The sequence below is a fragment of the Salvelinus fontinalis genome, chromosome 13 (assembly GCF_029448725.1).
Source record: "Salvelinus fontinalis isolate EN_2023a chromosome 13, ASM2944872v1, whole genome shotgun sequence".
Taxonomy (NCBI): domain Eukaryota; kingdom Metazoa; phylum Chordata; class Actinopteri; order Salmoniformes; family Salmonidae; genus Salvelinus; species Salvelinus fontinalis.
This window is the reverse complement of record NC_074677.1, coordinates 10,042,466-10,050,698: the sequence shown is the minus strand read 5'-3', so window position 1 is coordinate 10,050,698 and position 8,233 is coordinate 10,042,466.

Below are 8,233 nucleotides of genomic sequence, written 5' to 3'. Positions count from 1 at the left end.
ATGCTGATTGGTTAAAACCGCATTCCAGTCTGTGCCTATTCCACAAGTTACCACCGGCTAAATCTATTACGTTAAAATGCCTATTTATTCTTCCAATTGACTGTGCAATCCACTTTCTCATCAACCCAGCCAGGCACTTTATAAACTTTATCTCCACTATAAAAAACATCTAGACATTATCTCACATTTATTTTAGACTAACATTTAGTTTTCAACACCATAGATTTGTATAAACCTTGCTGTCTGTCTCACCGACATTTGCAACATTGTTTCAATATTCAAATTCAATCTCCTGCTGTCCCATAGTAATGAACGTGTCGGTAGTCGGGACGAGACAGAAAGGCAGGCAGCGTTTCTCAGCCGGTCAAAATCATGAATTAGCTGGTATCATTTTTATGGATATATCCCCCCATAAAATGGGGATAAAAGGTCAAATGAAACGCAGCTAATTTGTAGTCTTTCCAGCTTCAGTTTGAAGTGACTGTGTTACTGTAGCTGTGTTGTTGGCTAGCTCTTTTGAACAACAGTGTCATTGTTATGGATGTATTCAAGTAAATGTCATTAGAAAACAGCTTAAACAAATGCAGCTGCAAATGCACATTCAGGCTGAACTTTTTGACGTGACTAAGTTAGCCGTAGCTGGCTAGCTAGCAAGCAAGTAATAAGACCGTTGCCAGCCAGCATGGCAATGGAACATTTAGAATAAACAACTGAGTCGCGTCCATAGAAGCAGAATACAAAGACTGAACGACTGGGTCGCGTTTCTAGCAACCCTAGATTTGTGTCGGGACTGAATCTCGTGGAAGGATGAAATAGTATGAATAAATTCATCAAAATAAAGTTATGAAAATAAGTCAATTATTATTTGAAAATGTTGATAACCCATTGTATAAAAGTTATAATGCCCTCGAAGCCAGTAAAACAACACCCATGCCAATATATCCTCCAAACACCGGAATCTCAGGCATAACTCCAAGATGGCGTAGCAGTCGGACATCTTTGTCTTTGTCTTGTCTCGTCCCATGTATGTATCTTTTATATATTTTTCTTCGCATTCTTTTTCAGATTTTTCCTAAACCTAAACTTTAAAATACTCTCCTGCAACCCGCCTCACCCAATGTGGTGTGGATCTGTTATTTTTCCTAAAGTATTTCTATTTACCTCCGAACTGGAATACCTCAACTGAAGCTAGCTAGCTAACTAGCTACCAGCTATCAGTCAGCTAACTACTGCTAGCGGTCATCAGCTAACCTTTAGCTCGGAAAGCTCTCGCCAGTTCGTACAAAGCGTTTCAAATCAGAGCATACCGGATCTATTTTTCTCTCCATATCCCCGGATTCCTACCGCAAACTCTGAACCTTTTCATCTGGATCACCGCAGCTAGCTAACCGCAACCCGGGTTGACTACTCCTGGCTAACGTTTCCGTAGCTAGCACCAACTAGCCCGGAGCTAGCACCAACTAGCCTGGAGCTAGCCCAAGCTAGACCCATCTCCTGTCTAGGGCTCCTGGGCTACTCCTGAAGCCCACTCCTCGGCTACAATATCCAGACCCCTTCTACTGCCGGTATTGGGCACAGAACCCTGCCGATCCTTCACAACTGGAATACCGACATAATCTGCCCGAGGACCCCAACAGGCCCCTCAGGCGCAATGTCCCCTGAAGGCCCATTCTGCTAACCGCGGCCTACCAGCTATCTAGAGCAGACTGTTAGCTGATCCATCGGCCAGTTTCCTGGACCACTATACCCATTTTACCAATTGGACTTGGACCCCTCTGCTACTTGGAACCCTACTAATTCCACGACTGGTCTATCGACGTCGCCACACGAGGAGGCAAAAACAAACTTTCTCCCATCGCGACGTCCCGATTAAGGCCCTTATTCTAGCTTGCTAGCCCCGGCCTGCTAACTGCTAGCTTGCTAGCCCCGGCCTGTTAACTGTCTGAATCGCCATGTCCCCAGCCAGCCCAACCACTCACTGGACCCATACGATCACTTGGCTATGCATGCCTCTCTCTAATATCAATATGCCTTGTCCATTACTGACCTGGTTAGTGATTACTGTCTTATAGAGACTGTAGAGCCTCTAGCCTCTCACTATAGAGCCTCTAGCCCTGCTCAATATGCCTTAACCAACCATGTTGTTCCACCTCCCACATATGCGATGACATCACCTGGTTTAAACGTCTCTAGAGACGTTATCTCTCTCATCATTACTCAATGCCTAGGTTTACCTCCAATGTACTCTCTTCCTACCATATCTTAGTCTGTACATTATGCCTTGAATCTATGCTATCGTGCCCAGAAACCTGATCCCTTTACTCTCTGTTCCGAACGTCCCTAAGTTTGCTTTATTCACTGCTTTAGCATATTCTGCCGACCCGGATGTCTTAGCCGTGTCTGAATCCTGGCTTAGGATAACCACCAAAAACCCTTAAATTTCCATCCCTAACTATAACATTTTCCGACAAGATATAACTGCCAAAAATTCGAGCTTCTGCTTCTAAAAATTCACCTTCCAGAAACAAGTCGCTCACCGTTGCCGCTTGCTATAGACCACCCTCTGCCCCCAGCTGTGCCCTGGACACCCTATGTGAATTGATTGCCCCCCATCTATCTTCTGAGCTCATGCTGCTAGATGACCTAAACTGGGACATGCTTAACACCCTGGCCATCCTACAATCTAAGCTTGATGCCCTCAATCTCACACAAATTTTCTATGAACCTAACAGGTGCAACCCCAAATCCATAAACATGGGCACCCTCATAGATATCATCCTAACTAACTCGCCCTCCAAATACACCTCTGCTGTTTTCAACCAAGATCTCAGCGATCACTGCTTCATTACCTGCATCCGTAATGGGTCTGCGGTCAAACGACCACCCCTTATCACTGTCAAATGCTCCCTAAAGCACTTCAGCGAACAAGCCTTTCTAATTGACCTGGCCGGTGTATCCTGTAATGACATTGACTTCATCCCGTCAGTAGAGGATGCTTGGTTATTCTTTAAAAGTGCCTTCATCACCATCTTAAATGAGCAAGCTCCGTTCAAAAAATGTAGAACCAGGAATAGATATAGCCCTTGGTTCACTCCAGACCTGTCTGCCCTTGACCAGCACAAAAACATCCTGTGGCGTTCTGCATTAGCATCAAATAGCCTCCGTGATATGCAACTTTTCATTGAAGTTAGGAACCAATATACACAGGCAGATAGGAAAGCTAAGGCTAGCTTTTTCAAACAGAAATTTGTATCCTGTAGTACAAACTCAAAAAAGTTCTGGGACACTGTAAAGTCCATGGAGAATAAGAGCACCTCCTCCCAGCTGCCCACTGCACTGAGGCTAGGAAACACTGTCACTACCAATAAATCAACCATAATTGAGAATTAATAACAATAATTGAGAATTGAGAATTATCAACAGCCCTGCGCTCCCCACAGCAACTCGCCCAAACCTCCCCCACGTCTCCTTCATCCAAATCCAGATAGCTGATGTCCTGAAAGAGCTACAAAATCTGGACCCCAACAAATCAGCCGGACCAGATAATCTGGACCCTCTCTTTCTAAAATTATCTGCCGAAATTGTTGCAACCCCTATTACTAGCCTGTTCAAACTCTCTTTCGTATCGTCTGAGATTCCCAAAGATTGGACAGCTGCCATGGTAATCCCCCTCTTCAAAGGGGGAAACCTCTAGACCCAAACTGCTACAGATCTATATCTATTCTGCCCTGCCTTTCTAAGGTCTTTGAAGTTATCAAACAGACAACCAACCATTTATAATCTCCCCTTACCTTCTATGCAATCTGGTTTCAGAGCTGGAGACATTACTGTGCAGCCGTATTCATAGACCTGGCTAAGGTTTTCGACTCTGTCAATCACAACATTCTTATTGGCAGACTCAACAGCCTTGGTTTCTCAAATGATTGCCTCGCTTGGTTCACCAACTACTTCTCACAATAGAGTTCAGTATGTCAAATCGGAGGGCCTGTTGTCTGGACCTCTGGCAGTCTCTATGGGGGTGCCACAGGGTTCAATTCTCGGGCCGACTCTCTTCTTTGTATACATCAATGATGTCGCTCTCACTGCGGGTGATTCTTTGATTCACCTCTACGCAGACGACACCGTTCTGTTTACCTCTGGCCCTTCGTTGGACACTGTGTTAACTAACCTTCAGATGAGCTTCAATGCCATACAACCCTACTTCCGTGGCCTCCAACTGCTCTTAACTGCAAGTAAAACTAAATGCATGCTCTTCAACCGATCGCTGCCCCCATCTGCCCGCCTTCTGACTTAGACAACTACAAATACCTAGGTGTCTGGTTAGACTGTAAACTCTTCTTCCAGAGATTAAACATCTCCAATCCAAAAATAAATTTAGAATTGGCTTCCTATTTCGCAACAAAGAATCCTTCACTCATGCTGCTAAACATACCCTCGTAAAACTGACCATCCAACCGATCCTCGACTTCGGCGATGTAATTTACAAAATAGCCTCCAACACTCAACAAATTGGATGCAGTCTATCACAGTGCCATCCGTTTTGTCACCAAAGCCCCATATACTACCCACCACTGCAACCTGTATGCTCTCGTTGGCTGGCCCTCTCTTCATACTCATCGCCAAACCCACTGGCTCCAGGTCATTTACAAGTCTCTGCTGAGTAAAGCCCTGCCTTATCTCAGCTCACTGGTCACCATAGCAGCACCCACCCGTAGCATGTGCTCCAGCAGGTATATCTCACTGGTCACCCCCAAAGCCAATTCCCCCTTTGGCCGCCTCTCCTTCCAGTTCTCTGCTGCCAATGACTGGAACGAACTGCAAAAATCTCTGAAGCTGGAGACTCTTACCTCCCTCACTAGCTTTAAGCACCAGCTGTCAGAGCAGCTCACAGATCACTGCACCTGTACATACTGTAGCTCATCTGTAAATAGCCCATCCAATCTACCTCATCCCCATACTGTATTTATTTATTTATCTTGCTCCTTTGCACCCCAGTATCTCAACTTGCACATTCATCCTCTGCACATCCTACCATTCCAGTGTTTAATTGCTATGTTGTAATTACTTCGCCACCATGGCCTATTTATTGCCTTACCTCTCTTATCCTACCTCATTTGCGAATGCTGTATATAGATTTTCCTTCTGTATTATTGATTGTATGTTTGTTTATTCCATGTGTAACTCTGTGTTGTTGTATGTGTCAAACTGCTTTGCTTTATCTTGGCCAGGTCGCAGTTGCAAATGAGAACTTGTTCTCAACTAGCCTACCTGGTTAAATAAAGGAGAAATAAATAAAAATTATAATTTAATAGATCCCCACTTTGGTTTATTCTATCTTATTGTCCAGGTATCCCTTGGGAGAGAGATGTTATGACCTTAATAGGACTTCCTGGTTAAAAAAAGGTTTAAATAATGATTTCTTTATTATACTCATATACTGTAGTCTATGAGGCAATGAACATATTTTACTCTTGATATGAGGTCATCAATCTATTTCTACATGCTTTTCCAATTATGTTCCTTGTAGAAGTAATGTTTATAGTATTAGACTACATGCTTTTTCTTTCAACATATTCCATAAAATGTCAATATAATAAACTACATGCCAATCAGACCATGATACATAATTCACTGAGATATGGCTATGAAATGGCAATGATCAATGTCAAGGATAGCATGTGTAAACAGAAAATTCAAGCATAGGCTATTCATGATATACAATTCATTCGATTTTTAAAGCAGTCTCAGCTAATTCTGTCAGCTCATGTCAACAATCATCAGATGTGTATATACAGTAGGTCTCACAACAGAGATAACAACGTGAAGTGCTTATATGAGGTGCACTGTAATATCATGTCAAAAAATGTTGATTGAAACACACACGCACGTCAGCAGATCTGGAGATATGGCCGTGTACAGCAAATCATCACAGGAGCTCCAATCACATGACATCTGACCTTTCCGTTAACCTTGGAGTCTGGTCCTCTTGATGTCGGCAGTTATTTTTTCCAGGCAGACAGGAGAGATGGTGATGGTGGGAGATGATTTCTGTCGAGTTGTTTTGTTTCCCTGAGGGAGGGATGGGGGGATGGAGGGATGAAGAGGAGGGGATGGTTTATAAATGGACTTGCTGCATCAGTTATGGCTGTGGGCAGGTTGATGCGAACAGCAGAGGGGACAGTTCAGTTGTTCTGCGTTTCACTTCAATGTTCACACACTGAGATAATTAATGTTCCACCCTTTTGTTGCCCTCTCCATCCTCCGTTTGTTGTTTTCCAACATTAATAATCTTTGAACCGACAGAGAGGGAGTAAGGTGCCAAATGTGTTTATGTCATGCTTTGTCTTAATACTTTGTTGTTCTCGTTTTGAGAACAATGCCTCTGTGTAAGTTGGGCATCAGCTGTACCACACAGATTTGTATCATGGTTGTAGATGTAATCTTGCATTGTCTAATAGAACAAGTACAGAATTTAATAAAAGTGCTATTGTACATGTATTAACCCTACGGCCTCTCCGTTTTGCTCTTTTTATCGTCAACATCTTACTCCTCCTCATTCAAGTAATAGAGACCCACAATGGATTTCAAGAAAACTACAGTTGTCAGAGGGAGTCCTTTCTCTGCGCAGGGAGTGCCGGGTGGAAATTAGACCACCACAATTACAGGGGAGAAAAAGAATTGCAAGTTTAACTGCAAATTGAAGGCTCTGATCTGTCTGGGCTGGTGAGTGGGTCCTATTATTTTGTGTTCACACACACATACACACTGACAATGATCACCCGTCACATAAAAATAATGATTGTTGTGGATGGCTCTATTTAGACTCCAATCAGCCCCATAGGCGACATGAAAGCACCAGTGTTGGAAATAACATCAGATTATGTAATTGGTTCAGCAATATGTAAAGTATGGTCAATACAAACAGGCCATCATGTGGGAGATCTAATGTGAGTCCCACCATGCATCCTATTCCCTACATAGTGCACTACTTTTGACCAGAGCCCTGGGTGCCATTTGAGATGCAACCCAAGTATAAACAGCTATTGTTGGGGTCTGCAACAGGTCTACCAGTAGCTCGCAGCCCACCTATGAGTATCTTGGAAAACAATTCTGAAAGGAAATACATGTTTTATATGTTCCACCGCAAACTTTCTTAAACAAATCAAACAAATATCAGACACCACAAACTCCCAACTTCTAGCCAATCAAAACCAAATTGACATTTTCCCATCCCTGGTTAGCCACACTTGGCTTATAAAGCCAAAGGTAACACAAATATACACAATTCATTTCCAGCAATATTGCCCCGTCTGTCTGTGTGGTACATGTGTTTATTTATCACTTTGTGAAGCCAGCTAGCGATGCTAATGATAACCGTCATTGTTGGTAGACAGAAGGCATTCGCCAAAACTCTATTAAATATTAAGTACTGAATATAGGCTTACCTGACAAAATATTAACATGATTATTTGTATTAATCGGGTGGGCATTTGTTTTTCAAACTCTGCCATCACATGTGCAGTAGCAGTACAGAAACATTGCTAGCCAAACGCATTCCTCTCTTACTAGTTGAATTACAAATGTCTTAATTTTTTAGGTCTGAAAAAAACTATCTTCTGATGTGATTTAAGCATTGACGTGGACTCAAATAATCAAATTTGGTTGTTTCTCTGTCAGAGATGAAACTTTGGTTTTAGAAGTGGGGGGTCATAACTTTTTATTTATATACATTTTTTTGTCAGAAAACACTCCAAAAGAGCAAACTCAAAATTGAATTTGATAAAAAATGTAACCTAAAAAGAAAACTGTAATTTAGGTTTTTATTTGTTTTATGACAGAAAACATAGACAGTTGAAGTCAGAACAATACATACACCTTAGCCAAACACATTTGAACTCAGTTTTTCACAATTCCTGACATTTAATCCTAGTAAAAATTCACTGTTTCAGGTCATTTAGGATCACCACTTCATTTTAAGAATGTGAAATATCAGAATAATAGAAGAGAGAACGATTTATTTTAGATTTTATTTCCTTCATCACATTCCCAGTGGGTCAGAAGTTTACATACACTCAATTAGTATTTGGTAGCATTGCCTTTAAATTGTTTAACTTTGGTCAAACGTTTAGGGTAGCCTTCCACAAGCTTCTCACCTTAAAACTTCTTATGGCTGCAAGCCCGATGTCGGTACACTTATGACAACAGCCAGCTCAAGTGCAGGGCGCGAAATTCA